Source organism: Pelobates fuscus, chromosome 6, assembly GCF_036172605.1.
Source record: "Pelobates fuscus isolate aPelFus1 chromosome 6, aPelFus1.pri, whole genome shotgun sequence".
Classification (NCBI taxonomy): Eukaryota; Metazoa; Chordata; class Amphibia; order Anura; family Pelobatidae; genus Pelobates; species Pelobates fuscus.
This window is the reverse complement of record NC_086322.1, coordinates 145,170,998-145,187,937: the sequence shown is the minus strand read 5'-3', so window position 1 is coordinate 145,187,937 and position 16,940 is coordinate 145,170,998.

Genomic DNA, 16,940 nt, shown 5'->3' with positions numbered 1-16,940 from the left:
TGAAATTACCTTTACTAGTGATTAATGAGATCCTTGAGGTTGATGCTGCAAGACTAAATATTTGATATCTGGTTCGATTTTCGTAAGGAACAAATGAAGGTCTCCTCTTTCGGTGATATTCAGACGACTTCTCTGTTTGCGCATAATATGATTTCTCATCTGTGCGTCAGCTCCCCTCCTATCCCTCCTCAATTCCCCTCCCCACCTTTTTTTTTTTCCTTTTTTATATTTTTTAACCTTTCTTATAGCAATGCCCAGTAGGAAGGCTGAGCTAGGTAGCCCACTTACTATTACTTACTATAGCCCACTATAACAGACAGGCACACATACATACATACAGACACACACGACACACATACACACATACATGCACACATGCATACACACACACACACACAAGCCACATACATACATACAAACAGACAGGCACACATACATACAGAGACACACACAGACATGCACACATGCATACAGACACATACATACAGACACACACATACAGACACACACAGACAAAGACACACACATAAGACATACATACAAAGACATATACACACATACAGACAGACACAAGACACACACACATACAAAGCTTGACAAAGGCCCTAAGGGGTCGAAACATTGCTTTCTGTTCTGTGGTTCCAATAAAACTGCCTTGTTTGGAATTTGTTGGAGTGCCTGGATTATTTCCTACAGGGAGTGCAGAATTATTAGGCAAGTTGTATTTTTGAGGATTCATTTTATTATTGAACAACAACCATGTTCTCAATGAACCCAAAAAACTCATTAATATCAAAGCTGAATATTTTTGGAAGTAGTTTTTAGTTTGTTTTTAGTTATAGCTATTTTAGGGGGATATCTGTGTGTGTAGGTGACTATTACTGTGCATAATTATTAGGCAACTTAACAAAAAACAAATATATACCCATTTCAATTATTTATTTTTACCAGTCAAACCAATATAACATCTCAACATTCACAAATATACATTTCTGACATTCAAAAACACAACAAAAACAAATCAGTGACCAATATAGCCACCTTTCTTTGCAAGGACACTCAAAAGCCTGCCATCCATGGATTCTGTCAGTGTTTTGATCTGTTCACCATCAACATTGCGTGCAGAAGCAACCACAGCCTCCCAGACACTGTTCAGAGAGGTGTACTGTTTTCCCTCCTGGTAAATCTCACATTTGATGATGGACCACAGGTTCTCAATGGGGTTCAGATCAGGTGAACAAGGAGGCCATGTCATTAGATTTTCTTCTTTTATACCCTTTCTTGCCAGCCACGCTGTGGAGTACTTGGACGCGTGTGATGGAGCATTGTCCTGCATGAAAATCACGTTTTTCTTGAAGGATGCAGACTTCTTCCTGTACCACTGCTTGAAGAAGGTGTCTTCCAGAAACTGGGAATTGAGCTTGACTCCATCCTCAACCCGAAAAGGCCCCACAAGCTCATCTTTGATGATACCAGCCCAAACCAGTACTCCACCTCCACCTTGCTGGCGTCTGAGTCAGACTGGAGCTCTCTGCCCTTTACCAATCCATCCATCTGGCCCATCAAGACTCACTCTCATTTCATCAGTCCATAAAACCTTAGAAAAATCAGTCTTGAGATATTTCTTGGCCCAGTCTTGACGTTTCAGCTTGTGTGTCTTGTTCAGTGGTGGTCGTCTTTCAGCCTTTCTTACCTTGGCCATGTCTCTGAGTATTGCACACCTTGTGCTTTCGGGCACTCCAGTGATGTTGCAGCTCTGAAATATGGCCAAACTGGTGGCAAGTGGCATCTTGGCAGCTGCACGCTTGACTTTTCTCAGTTCATGGGCAGTTATTTTGCGCCTTGGTTTCTCCACACGCTTCTTGCGACCCTGTTGACTATTTTGAATGAAACGCTTGATTGTTCGATGATCACGCTTCAGAAGCTTTGCAATTTTAAGAGTGCTGCATCCCTCTGCAAGATATCGCACTATTTTTAACTTTTCTGAGCCTGTCAAGTCCTTCTTTTGACCCATTTTTCCAAAGGAAAGGAGGTTGCCTAATAATTATGCACACCTGATATAGGGTGTTGATGTCATTAGACCACACCCCTTCTCATTACAGAGATGCACATCACCTAATATGCTTAATTGGTAGTAGGCTTTCGAGCCTATACAGCTTGGAGTAAGACAACATGCATAAAGAGGATGATGTGGTCAAAATACTCATTTGCCTAATAATTCTGCACGCAGTGTATATTCAAACACATACATACAAAGACACATACACAAGACACACATACATACAAAGACACATACACACACAACACATACATACAAAGACAAGACACACATACATACACACATATATACAGACAGACACACACACACACACATACAGGCATACATAAAAAGACCCACACATATATACAAAGACATACATAAGACACACATACATACAAATACACATACACAAATACAGACACATACATACAGACAGACACACACAAGACAGACATATATACAAAGCCACACACATACAAAGACACACAAAAATACACACAAAGACACATACACAAAAATACACACACACAAAATATTTTAGTCACCCTCCTGTTTCCTATCTTTTAGGTGCAGGAGCATGACATTCCCTGGGGTCCAGTGGTGGCTCAGGTGGATGGGAGTCAGAGTTCCCACTCTGACTCCCTCTGCTTCCTCTTGCACTGTCTGTGTGTTAGCTGGGAGGAGTGACGTGCAGTCACTTCCTCCCAGCTCTGTGATGTAATCACAGGGGCCCCGGTCACGCTGTTAAAGCGCCCAGCGCTGACCGGGCCCCCTTACAATCCACATCCATCGGGTGACCCTGACAGCATGGGTCACCCGATGGACCCCTTGGACGGCGGTCCCGGCAGTTTGCCGCGTGGGCCGGTGCTGCAAATGGTGACGGCGGTACCCGGTCCAGGGGTACCGCCGTCTCGCACCCGCCCAATCTCCCAAAATGAGGAAATCCCTACCGCCCACCTGGATTCCGGAAACGCCCACTAGTGGGCGGTAGGGACCAGGTTGACGACCCATGGTGTAGTGAATGCAGAGTGTGTGTTAGTGTAATGAATGCAGAGTGTGTGTTTACTAGTGTATGCATGTTGTGTAAATGGAGCATTCCCCACTCACACTAAATGTAATAAAAGCTATTCCCCCCTCTCCCCCTTCTTACCTGGTTCAGGGAGGGGGGGGGGATTCCATCCCTGGTGGTCTAGTGGCATTATGGGGCCCCCCGGCTCCCTGCTCAGCTACCTCATGCGCCGCTTAGGGATGCTGGGAGCCGGAGTGATGTCATATTCCAGCTCCCGGCTTCATTAAGCGGCACGTGAGGGAGCTGAGCAGGAAGAGCTCAGGTGAGCATGCTCCCTCACTGCCCGCTGCCCGCTGCCCGCCTCGGGCGGGCTCAAAAGTGGCCAGCCGGCCAGCTCTTGAGCCCCCCAGGACACAAGACATACAAGGGATCTGCCTGGGCGTTTGGGAGCGGCTTTTTTTGCGGCTTCGTGTAAGATACTTCCCTGATTATTGCTGATCCAAATAAGCCCCAAATCAGTAAAACTAAAGTCTGAACTTTCTTATCTACATATTTTACATTACTGTATATAATTGCAGCAGACTAAATTATTCCTGTACAGTGTTTTGCTTTCTTATATGAAAATGGTTTGTGAGTTAAAATTAGGAAAACTAAATCAAGTTATATACGGCTCACTGAATGCTCCAATTCATAGGATTTTTAATCAACTGCATCCTGTGATTCCTTATAGGTTAACACAAATAGACATATTACTTAGATAATTTAAAGGTTTTTCAGAAAGATAAAAGAAGAACACTTTGAGATTAGCTTCAAAGTAATGGAAAAAGTATTTGTTCTTCATGGTGTGACTGGATTGTTAAGCAAGTGAAAGATTTGTTTGACAAGAACTGTAATTATTATTTGTATTTCAAGGTTCCTCTTTTATCATTAAAAGTGGAATTAGTTGGATTTAAATTTAGGATTTAAATTTAGGATACTATTTTGAAGTAAATGAGCACACTGTATGATCTAGCTTATAGAGTTGTTTAGGTAAACATTATAAGCAAAACGTATTAATGAATTTGTATTCTGATTGTTCCTAACTAATTAGTATTTATTTTCAAATGATTTTTATTGAACAATGTTTAAAACAAAACAAAACACATTATTAACAATGTAGAACATATGACACAATACATTAGTAAATAAAAACAATAAAAATAAAATTAAAAACATATTAAAGGGGAAAAAACATATTAAAGGGGAAAACTCAAGTTTTCTTATATATATTTTTATATTTATATATTTATATATTTTCTATTCGTATATATGCATATATTACATGAATGAATATATATTTTTAATTATATTGCGGTATCTTGTTACATGAAAACCAAAACTAAATATATATAGTGCACAATGTGTTGCACAGTAACTGTGTTCACAAGATTTCCAGTGTTCTACTCACACAACAGGAACATACCTGCTGCTTCTCAAGCCAACATTGCCCAGCAGGAGACTCCAGTGTGAATATAAATGTATTTAATGCAATTTCCCTCTCCAAACATACAAGAAGAGGCAGAGCCAGATTTGCCATAAGGTCAGCGAGGCCACAGCTTTAGTACAGCAAGCAAGATTGAGGTGGCACAGCTGGTTGGAAGATCAAATATCTCCTTTACCAGCCAGCCCATTCTTCTGCAGGAGAGGGAGGGTAGCAGGGGCAGATGGAGGAGAACTTTTAGGTTAGCCCTGCTTGATCTTCATTGCCAGACATGATGCTAGATATCAGTGTCAGTGTGTGTATCTGAGTGCCACTATGTGCCAGTGTGTGTCTGTCTGTGTGTGTGTTTGTGTATATATGTGTCAGATACATATATACACACAGATACACACACTGGCACATACCAACACACATACATACACCTTGACACACACCGGCACATATAAACACAGATACACACACCTTGACTCACAGATACACACTGTGTGTCAAGGTGTATGTATCTGTGTGTCAAGTTGTGTGTATCTGTGTGTCATACTGTAGGATCAGTGGATGAGGTTCTCCCTGTGAATTAGTGACAAGGAGAGGAACCATTGGGAGAAGTAGTGGATGGTTCTGAGACAATGCCAACAGGGAACGGTTCTGGGGATCTAATAAAATGGTAACAGATTTACAAGTGTAGGAGGGGAAGAAGTCAGGAGGGGAATGGAGAGTGTTATATTAGGCAATATAATCAAAGTTAATATATAGAAATATAACAGAAATGTGTCATTGTAATCAGAAGAAAGCAGTAGAATAAACTACTCTGACCTGTGCCTTAACTGGAGCAGCAAAGAAAGAGGAGGGGCTATGCCTGTCAGGGCTTTATGTAGAATATGATACTCATTTTTTAAATTGTATGATTGACTTGTACTGCTGGAGGCATCAGTAAAGAAAGTTATGCAAAATGTGAAGTTTTCTGTCATGTAGTAAATTTCTTTATTTACATTCCCTGCTCTCTGTCTTGAATTGTACCCAAATGAAATAAAAATACAAACACACGGCTAAATAAATAAATAAAGTTCCACTTTATTTCTGCAACTTAAAAAAAAATGTGATTAAGTGACAGAACAATATGTTTCATAATTACCATGTTCATAAAAGACCCAATACTCATAGTTAATTTTCACATTTCACAAAGAGTGTGTTGGCCTTTTGAAGTCGTCAGTGTCTTGGAAACAGGATATGCTCAATATAAGGAAGACAATAATAAGCCCATTTTGTCGATCACCCTGTATGTCTCTGAATACATAAATAAATATATAAATCTGACTTCCTAGAGAAAGCTTAAAATTAGCTTGGCAAGTAACACATTCATCTTCCAAATCTGTTCTATTCATTCTTCCATTCGCCTGCTGATTTTCTAGTACTGATTGAGGCTAGAATATTGTATGCATCTGCAGGTGTTGTATACAATTACGCAATGGTTGAAATTGGCAAAAGTCCTACAAACAACGTGCATAGTATTGTGACTAAAAAGGTGCGATTGAGATTTGTGTATTTTGTTTTGCACATTGTGTTTCAGCCAAAACTCAGTTTTGTTTTGTTGTGTTAAAGAGTTTACCAATATATATACAATGATAAGAAAAGGTTTGTCAGCACTATATGCTACTTTTCATGGAAACAGTATGTTAGGGTAGCATACACTGATCAGCCGCAACATTAAAATCATTGCAGGAGAAATGAATAATATTGATTATATTATTACAATAGAACCTGTAAAGGGGTTTGATATATTAGGCAGCAAGTGAACAGTCAGTTCTTGAATTTCATATGTTGGAAGCAGATAAAATGGGCAAGCAACTTTGGCAAGGGCCAAATAGTGATGGCTTGAGTATCTCCAAAACAGTAAGTCTTGTGGAGTTTTCACAGTATGCAATGGTTAGTATTTACCCTAAGTGGTGCAAGGAAGAACAAGCGGTAAACCAATTATAGGGAAATGGGCTGATACAGGTGAAGAGTGAAGACTAGTCCCTCTGGTCCGATCACACAGAAGAGCTACTGTAGCTCAAATTGCTGAAAAATGTTATGCTTGCCATAATAGAATAGGTGTCAGAACACACAATGCATAGCAGTTTGCCATGTACGGGGGGGGGGGGGGGGGTGTAGATGCAGAACTGTCCGAATGCCCATGATAAGCTTCAGAATTGGACCATAGAGTAATGGAAGACGATTGCCTGATCTGATCAGTCATATTATTTAAATATACTTCAGCTTATTTAGCACTAGCACTATTTAATTTGTCTCCCACATTTGAATTAGTGTAGTACCCACAGGTATTGGGGTACTGTGAAGTAGTGGTGAGCTTAACACAATATTGAACAAGAAGGGATGTGTTTACAAAAAAGTGTTAAAGTGAATAAACAGTAGCAGTACTATACACTTGTGTGGAATACCCTCTCATCCACACCCAAAATTAAAAATCTGTAAAGTGGTATAAACCTACACCTTTAAGTGGAGTGCTAAAATATATGTGCAAAATGGGGTAAACTTACCCCACGTAATATGAAAATTGGCACCATGCCATTACACCTCAGAGCCAGGATTGGAAGGCTCTGAACAAGGTAAGCATTATACCTATTGCACCTGTTTACCTTTTTTACTGACAGACTACACATTGTTTCCCTTGTTTCCTTTGTTTTATTGTTTTTTTTTTGGAATATCTTACAGTGGGTAAGAGATGTGATGCTGCCCTAAAAGCATAAAAGCCCAGTTACGTAGCCAGTATTTATATTTAGGCTCCTTTAAATGTGAGTGTTTTACTTCACCACCACTTATCCTATCCTATCATATACACCGTCTGCACTATATTGTATTTTATATCAAAGATTGTAACAAGGTTACGTGGGGTAAGTTTACCCCATTTTGCACATATATTCTAGCACTCCACTTAGGTGTAGATTTGACTTATACCACTCTACAGATTTTTAACACAATATTGCCATATGGTGGAACTGAATTCCCATATTTGTTTGCTAACAAATGCCAGCAAACCTCAATGACTAGAAGCAACTTTGTAAAGGAGAGTGAGCCAAAATTCCTCCACAATGATGTGAGAGATTAAAAGTCATACAGAAAATGATTACTTCAAGTTATTGCTAATGAAGATGGTTCGAAAAGCTATCCTCATAGTTTTTCACACATGGCTTCTCCATTTTGGCTTTATTTTTGTAAATAATTAATGACACTGTAATATGCCATGTGTTGTTGTTCATCTGAGGTTGTATTTACCTAATTTTAAGATCTGCTAAAGGTAAGTTTATTGCAGAGACTGGTAACAGTGGGTAGTGAGGTTGGCTGACAGGGACTGGCATGGAAGGGCTTAACAGTGGGTAGGGAGGTTGGTTGGCAGGGACTGGATGAGAATTTATTACTTGCATTACAGGGAGGGAGGGAGAGGATCACATATGTGATCTAGCATTGTCCCTGCAGTGCAGTCTGTGCTGTTAGCATTCCTTACACTAGATAAGACATGCCTCTATATACATTGGTTGAAAAAGGTACATTTATTTCAGAGACTGGGAATCAAGATAAAATTTGAGATGGTGGTGGCTAAGGAGGCTCGGTTAAACTAATAAAAACAGCAAAATATTTTACATCACTGCAGGAATAACTACACCTAATTTAAAGAAAAGAAACTAATTACATGTATTTGAGCTTATTATCTTTATTTTAAACTTAACTTGTTTAGCTGCCTGGATTGTCCCTGTAAGGTCAAAATAACCAAGATGGACATTTTCTTATTAGTTAGTTATAGTTTTGTGTACAAGTTACTCTGTGTTACTATTAATAATTGTGTTGTTATTATTATGTATGGTTTGCCATTGTGTGATTGTGTGTCTGTGACTGTGAGTCTGTCCATATTTGTATGTGCGTGGATATATGATTGCATGTCTATGTATGAATGTCACTGAGTAGGTATGTGAGGGAAGAAAAAGGGTAAGAGTGTTCAGAAACAAATGAGACATAATTGGGGTTAAGAAGAAGCACATACGGTTGGAACATGGATTCAGAGAAACACACAAGAAGTGTCAGGAGTTACAAAGGGGCGAGTAGGTGTGGAGCTGCAAACTGAAGTTTAAATCTTGGATTTTAAAAGAACACAATGCAAATTTGCAATGATTTTTAATGCAAACCTACAGCATAGATGCCGCATATGCAATTATCTTAATGTCTGTTACTATAATATAACAATGGAATTTGGTACTGTATATGATTGAATAAACAATAAATTAAATACCTCTACAAATAAAACTTGGAAATAACTTATTTAAAACAAACCAACAAAATAATTATTTTAACCAGACAGCAATGTCAAAATAAATGTCAAAGGCAGTGTTATTAGCTGGAATGTTTCAGTTAATTACAATGGTCCAAAAATGTTCCATTCATTACAAAGGGAAATTAATGGCATAAAGCTGAGTGCTAAGTCATCTCCACCACTGTCAACCTATCATTTCCATTGAAGGTTGAACATTTTTGTATGGATATTGCAAAAATTTAATGTCCACATTATCTATTCTACTGCAGATTTGTAATGCTATGTATGGGTGCTAGGAATAGCCTGGTTTGCCCAAAAATGTTCTCTTATTTTTACAGAAAATCAACGAAAAAGCACCCATATACTCACAGGACCAAAACAAGTGTGTTGCATTGATTACATTTCTTATGATGGGACTTTTATGGCAATCCAAATATATACCAACTACAGGCTGCATTCTCCAAGCAGAGTAAATGTATCCAGAGTTAAAGGGAAACTCTGGACACCTAAAGCACTTTAGCCTTTAGTTTGCTAAAAAAAAAACGTTATGTGTCAAGAGTGCATCCTTTTTTTTACAAAAAGTGCATATACACTTTTGTAAATTAACTTGGTTACACTAAGGTGTCTTTTAAGCAGACATGTCCTGTTACTTCCTGGTTTGGTTTGCTCAGTGGAGAACCTGCCTTGCAAAGACTTCTCATTGAGCTGCCTTTCTGTGGCTGTGATTGGACAGCCACAGAAAGTCTAGACTGTAGAAGCAGGGGAGGGTTTGCAAAAGCATAAGGCAAAATAAGTGCTATTTTAACATATACCCCCAACGAAGAAATGCATAAGTAAATGAATATATGTTTTCATTTGTATTATATCTACTAAAAAGTTATATTTATTTTTTATTATTTGGGCATGGGAGTGCCCCTTTAAGTAAGCAGAGTAAAGCCTTACTCTACTAACAGAAACTAGCCTTGCTTTTCAACTACAATATATATATATTTAAATGGACTGAAAAAGTAACAGATTTTGCATATCATGATTTCTTCACCAATCCTACATTCATAGTTCTTAAGAACAATACTATATAATCAATATTTAATTTCACCATACAAACAAATTATGTTGACGTGCTTTTATTCCCCATTAATATATATCTAACTATATTCTTTCTTTTAACCCTGACATATGTTTGAAAGCATGTTAATAAATACTAATTAAAAGCTAATTACTGAAAGATTACACATAATTTATGGTGCATGAAAACTGTTTTCTAATCACAGCCTTTCATCCAGGGGCTAAAACGATAAATCTCAATACAAAGTTATTTTCCTCCTTGATAAAGGAGACACAAGTACTAATGAATACATTTTAATTTGATTAAAAATTAACTTTAGATTTCATTAAAAGGATAATTGTCATTGGAGTACCGTCATGTAATAGGCAAGGTTGTTCATATTGAGCGTATTAATGGGGTATATTCACTAAGTAGAGAATTGTAATGACAAAAACTGACAAACAAAATTAAAGCGTCCATTAGAAAGTTATTTTCTTTAAACACAGGATATATGTTAAACATATAACATAGAATAAACAGTCAATTTTCTGGTTTAGATTACTGTAAAGGGGAACCTTAAAAAATTAATGACACATTGTATTGCAATCTTTAACCTCCAGTTCAACTGACTGAAGAACTCTCTGCAGAAAGGCATTTATCTTTGTCTTTCTTATCATGAATACTCAGCAAAACTCTGTAATTACCTGCTTGGAGGCCAACTAGTCACAGTGCTCTAATGGGTTAGTGCTGGCATAGGCAACCTTTGGCACATTATGGGTGTAAAAGCATTATGGGGGATGTAGTCCACAACATCTGTAGTGCCGAAGGTTGCCTACCCCTGGGCTAGTGTATATACTGCTTTAAATCTTTCACTATATGTCATAAAACAAATACAAACTCTTTTTTTTCTCTCAAATAATTTTATGGTATAATTGCATGATTTTGCTATTACATGACAAAAAGTCATGATTTTATTAAAGACACGGAGGCTCATATTGCATAACCCTTTCTTTACTGTCCACCAATAGCAGCAAAGAATACAAACATAATGAAAAAATGAAGAACATACATTAACATAGGCCCCTCCCCGCTCAGGTCCCGGTATATTAGGCAGCACTTCCCTTCCATATCCCTCTTTCTGAAGATGCGACCTTGTAACAATGTCCGAACAAGAAACAAGAACAGAGTCCAATAGTCCACATTAGGGAATCTCACAACAGGGAAGCAGGACCAGATGAGCTGTAGGACCAGAGATTTTCAGCGGGAAGAGTCCTTTCAACTTGGATAACAACATGCCATCTTATTGGATCAGGCTGTGAAAACATAAAGAAACAGGAGCCGAGAGGTTAAGATCGATAATTGCAACTATTGTCAGGTACCAACTGAGGAGAAAAAATTTCAAATGAATACAAACCCACATTCTAGAGTGATTAGTAAACTTATCATAACATAAACCAAACCTTGAGACATGGCCCCACTTACCGTACCAAAATTATTCGATGTGACTCATTGCGAACATACAAAATGGGTGGGGAAACCTGAATAATAAACGTGGGCGGGACAATACTCGCCTCCATGTCTTTAATAAAATCATGACTTTTCGTCATGTAATAGCAAAATCATGCAATTTTATAACAAGACACGGAGGCTCATATTGCAAGTTTAAAGCTTATTAACTACTGCCGTAAAAGTATGTAAAAGTATGTAAGTAAAATTCACGGAAAGTAGATTCCCTAGACCAGTCGGCTGTCCTCATAATATCTTCCAGACGAGCCCCTGCGGTCATCATCGAGGATGCTGAGGCCCCCCGGACCGAATGGGCGCCGAAGATAGTGGTATTGATGCCCGCCTGATCCAATAACCATCGCACCCAGCGTGACAAGGTGGTGCTAGAGACCGGTCGGAAGGGTGGTCGAAAGGACAGGAACAGCTGTGGGGATACATGTGAACGATGAAGTTTGGTACGATCTTCGTATTCGCGAAGGCAAGCCACGGGACATAATGCTGGAGAGGCAGGAAAAGCTGGATAGGACACCGACTTGATAGAGGTTTTTGTCCGGCGACTGATGTTGAACGTGACCCCATCCGGGGTGTATGACTTGGCATCGAAGTCCAGGGCTCTAACGTCCGAGACCCTCTTGCAAGATACGAGGCAGAGCAGGCAAACCAATTTGGCAGAAAGTTGCTTCAGGGAGAGCGCTGAGTTAGCGGGCCACGACGAGATAAAGGATAGTACAACGGACACATCCCATGTCGTGGAGTAGCGAGGCCTGGGTGGTCGGGAGAATCGCGAGCCCCGGAGGAGCCGGCACACTAAGTGATGTTGACCCGCTGGGCATCCATCAAAACCTTGATGAATTGCAGAGATGGCTGACCTGTAAAGGTTGATAGTCCTGTAAGCCTTCCCCGCCTCGAAGAGGGACGTCAAAAATTGCAGGACCATGGTTACAGGGGCCGAAACGGGATCCGCGTCCCTAGCCATGCACCAGCTAGTCCAAGCTCGCCAAGCTGACCCATAAGCTCGTCTAGTTCCTGGGGCCCATGCCTCCGCCAACAGGCGTCTAGTCGTGTCCGAAACTCCTTGGATTTCTCAGGGTCCCCGGAGATCCGCCATGCCAGGAGTGGGAGGGAGCCGTCTAAACGGAGCGGGTGACACCGTCCCATCGGGTCTAGCAGTAGATTGTGGTGTGACGGTAGTAGCCGTGGGTAGTCCATCGTCATCTCGAGAATTTGGGGGAACCAAGACTGGGTTTCCCAGAATGGGGTCACCATGACTAATTCTGCCCGGTGTCTGCGGGTCTGGAGGAGGGAGCGTGGAATCATGGAAAACGGTGGAAAGGCATATAGGAGGTCCCCTCTCCAGTCTTGCAGGAAGGCGTCTACTGCCTCTGCCATCGGGTCTGGTCTCCAGCTGAAGAATCGAGATAGCTGGGTGTTGAGTCGGGAAGCGAAGAGGACGATGGAAAATGGACCCCAGAGAGACGATAAACTGGAGAACGCCTCCGTGTCCAACTTCCAGTCGCTGGAGTCTGAAAGATAACGTGACCCCAGTCCGCTTGGACGTTGTGGAGACCAGGTAGATACTCCGCTTGGACCATCAGGTTCCGTTCCAGGCAGAATTCCCAAAAGTCCTTCGCCAGGGCGGCCAGCACTGCTGACTGTGTACCCCCCAGGTGGTTGACATATCTCACCGCTGAGACGTTGTCCATGCGCAGACGGATGCAAGTTAGGGCTCTGTCCCTCGCGAAGCTGCGGATGGCGAAGGAGCCTGCCAGAAGTTCCAGTGCGTTGATGTGTAGCCGTGACTCGGCTGCCGACCAACGGCCTCCTGTAGAAATCCCGTCGCAATGGGCTCCCCATCCGTGGAGGCTTGCATCGGAGTCGATTGTGAATTCCGGTTGCGGGCCGAAGATCACCTTGCCATTCCATGCGGACAGGTTGAGAATCCACCAACGCAGTTCGTCTTTCGTTTCGGTGTCCAGTGATACCTGGTCTGCGTAGGATGCACCGGCTCTCAGGTGTGCGATCTTCAGTCTTTGCAGTGCCCGGTAGTGTAGTGGGCCCGGGAACACTGCCTGTATAGATGAGGCCAGTAGGCCAATGAGTCGTGCCAGCTGTCTCAGGGTGAGTTGGGGCCGTACCAGTGCTCTGCGTAACTCCTTGTGTATGGCGAGTATCTTGGGCCTTGGCAGGCTCAGAGTCGCCTCCCCTGAGTCCACGAGGAATCCTAGGAATTCCATCCGCGTGGCGGGGGTTAGGCATGACTTTTCCCAATTGATAACGAAGCCCAAGCGGGAAAGGAGGTTTATGGCCAGCCGTAGGTGGGCAAGGAGAGTGGAGTGATCTTGAGCCATAAGGAGTATGTCGTCTAAGTATACGATTAGACGAACTCCCCGGCTGCGTAGCCATGCCATCACAGGGCGTAGTAGCTTTGTGAAGCACCACAGTGCTGAGGAGAGGCCGAAGGGTAGGCATGTAAACCGCCAAGTCTCGTGTTGCCATTGGAAGCGTAGGAGGTCTCGGGAGTCCAAGGCAATCGGCACCGTCAGGTATGCATCCCTGAGGTCTAGCTTTGCTAGCCAGTCTCCGTGAAGGAGAAGGTCCCGTAGTAGGTGAATACCTTCCATTTTGAAATGGCGGTATCGGACCATGGCATTGAGGGGGCGCAGATTTATGACGGGCCTCAACTGTCCGCCTTTCTTTTCCACCAGGAAAATATTGCTTACGACCCCTGTGGGTTCGGGAGGTGCTTTTTCTAAAGCCCCTTTGGTAGGAAGGGTGGAAAGCTCCATGTCGATCCGTCTGCGATCCTGGAGTGAAAAGCAGATCGGTCGAGGAGGGGGAATATGAACGAAGTTGTCTATCAGTTCTATGTGAAACCCTCGAATGGTAGTCAGTACCCAGGGGTCTGAGGTAATTTGTGACCAAGCTGGCAAAAAATGTTGGAGTCTGCCCCCTACACAAACATGAGAAAAAACATGAGGCTTGAGGTAACTCACCGTAGGGTCGTCTCGAACCAGATTGTCCTCGAAAGCCTCTAGATCGCCACGGGCGTCCTCGAGATGGGAAGAAGGAGGGGCGGGTGTTAGCCTCCTGGTATTGGGAGCGTTGGTGAAAGGAGCCTCGTCCCGTGCCACGGGACTGGAAATAGTTACGGCCGGACAGACGGCTCCTGGATCTGCCGGCCCTGGTAGAGACCCGTCCCTGGAAAACTCGCCTCATAGAGGATTGAGCCTTATCCAGGGCATTAAATGCCCCAACAAATCGACCCAGGTCCTTTATAAAGGAATCGCCGAAGAGGAGGCCTTGGGCGTCCCTACCGGCTTCTGTTAGGGTGAGGTTAGCCAATTTGGGCTCTATCTTAAATAAGATAGCCTTACGTCTCTCAATTGATAATGAGGTGTTAACATTCCCTGCAATACAGATTGCTCTCTGGACCCAGCCACGGAGGTCTTCAGGGTCAACCATGCGGTTTTCCGCTCTGGCGTCTTCCGCCAAATCAAATAGTTTAGCCAATGGGCCAAATATGTCCAGGTGCTTATCCTGGCAGGATTTTAAGGCGGATTTGAGCCCCTTACAGGGATTCCAGCCTAGCTTGGTAAGGAATTGGGTCATCTTGGGGTCTACCTCGGGAGTGTCGCAAACTTTGTTAGGCACAACAGGCCTTGGACACTCTGCCCTCAATTTGTTGCGTGCCGCTTTGCTAAGTGGGTGACGCACCCACTTCTCCAAATATGTGGCAACATGGTCGGCCGGGAGCCACTTTGCCGATCTCGGATGGTGTAATTCATCCGGGTCGAAGAGTGGAACGCCCGACGGATTCACAAGGGCGGACTCCACAGCCGCGGAGTGCCTAGTCCCTGGTTCGCCTCCGGACGTCTCTGCCTGGGCAGAGGGAAGGAGGTCAAAACCTGTATTAGCGGCATCCGCTTCAGAGTCGCTGTCAGACTCGATCCTAGCCTCCTCACTTGACCCGATTTCTGAGTCGGAGTCGCTCTCTACCTGTGCTCTGGCACATTTCCATAGCCGCGCCCGTTCTGCCTGGCGCGGAAAGGCTCTCTTGCGTGGTTGTGACACGCTTTCAGGGGCGACCGAAGGTACGCCAGTCATGGTGTTTCTGGAGGCAGAGGGACATCTAGATTTGTGGGTAGCTTTCCTGGGTAAATCTCCCGGTGGGTCCACAGGAGGACGCGGCTGAGGCGTCGTGGAGCCCGAGTAGCGCTCGTCCAAAGGACGTGGCTGGAGCGCCTGGGAAATGGTGTGGGAGAGAGTAGAGGACATGGACCCCATGGCTGCCATAATGGTGTCTGTCACTGAGCGCTGAAGCGCTAAGAACTGAGTCCCATCTGAGTGGGTAGTTCTGTCGGAGCGAGCAGGTGAATTACCTGAGGTGACAGGGGCTTCTCCCCTGCTGAGTGGGGCATCAGACTCCCCAGAGGGAGGTGAGACAGAATTTAGTTTGGGTTTAGGCATTTTAGATAGAGTGAGAATAGTTAGGGAATCAATACTAAAATCTAAGGAAAAACTGACAAGGAACAGATTTGGGTTAGTCACCCAAAGTACTAACAAGCAAAGAAAAAACGATCTCACCAGGGCCCAGACCAGTGTACACTCTGACAGGGAATAGGGAAGAAGACAGGAAGTTAGAAAATGGCCGCCGAAAATCTCGCGAGATTTGCGGCCAAAAATGAAGTAAGGTGAATAAAGAGAAACAACCGAACGTTCGGTTTAAAAGACGTGAATTAGATGAATACAAGGTGAGTATAGGACAAAATACGAAACTGACGAACGGGCCGTTCTCAAGAAACAGGCGAACGCGGCAAACAGACGAATGGCCCTAACTGCCGAACGGAGAGCTAGTGTGCATTATGAAAGACAGCTTGAGAAAAAACGTGCGCAAAATGGCGCCGATGCGGGAAAAGCAATGAAGAAAGTAAAACGGAGAGTAAGAGAAAAATAAAGGGGGTCTGGACCCTGGGCACAATAGCAACTACCAAGTATGCAGAGAGGAAAAACGATTAAAGCAAGAAGCAATAAGGTAATATAATAATAATAAGAATAATGAAAATATAATATTAATAAAATATTAATAAAATACTAATAAAATACTAATAAAATTAATAACAATAATAAGAATATAGTAACAATAGCTAAAGGATATATAGAGTAAACAACTAATAATACTGAGAATAAATTTAAAACGGTATTGAAAGAAAAAATTATAAGGGCAAAGTGACATGTACTTATCTTTGATCGGAGCAGCAAACAAAGAGGGATATGGAAGGGAAGTGCTGCCTAATATACCGGGACCTGAGCGGGGAGGGGCCTATGTTAATGTATGTTCTTCATTTTTTCATTATGTTTGTATTCTTTGCTGCTATTGGTGGACAGTAAAGAAAGGGTTATGCAATATGAGCCTCCGTGTCTTGTTATAAAATTAAAAATTACAATTAATTGATAATGTATAAAAGCACAATATTCTAATAAAAACACTATACAGTCAGATAGATTCCTTTATTGTAAGGAAATGATGGTTTAAATGTCAAAATAAATAGGACTGCATTT